Consider the following 447-nt stretch of genomic DNA (forward strand, 5'->3'; position numbering starts at 1 on the left):
TGTTTACAACTGTCAACCTGCTTTGAGGTTCTTGCCGCCTGTATGTTTGAAAGCCAAGGTGGATGAGTGAACTGATGATGGCATTTTGGCACATGAAAGCATTCAAACTGGGGAGTTAATAGGAATGTACTGGTAGTAAAGGACAGCATAGTTTAAAGGATGTTGTTCTCTACAGCTGAGTAAGAGTTCATATGGCTATGTCACTTGTCTGTTTCCAAGATTTAGGACATTTGCTTCGGGCTTGAGGAATTTGTAATGGGATGGCGACGGCCCAATAGTCTTGGTCCACATAGGTAGCAACAACATGGGTAGGAGTAGGAACAGTTCTACTAATAGCCTCTAGCTGTTTATACTCTAAGATTAAAAAGCAGAACCTGAAGGGTAGTAATATCTGCATTATTACCTGATCCAGGAGCAAATTGCCATAGCGTAAATAAATTTAAAATT

This window comes from Rhincodon typus, chromosome 11, assembly GCF_021869965.1.
Source record: "Rhincodon typus isolate 14 chromosome 11, sRhiTyp1.1, whole genome shotgun sequence".
Classification (NCBI taxonomy): domain Eukaryota; kingdom Metazoa; phylum Chordata; class Chondrichthyes; order Orectolobiformes; family Rhincodontidae; genus Rhincodon; species Rhincodon typus.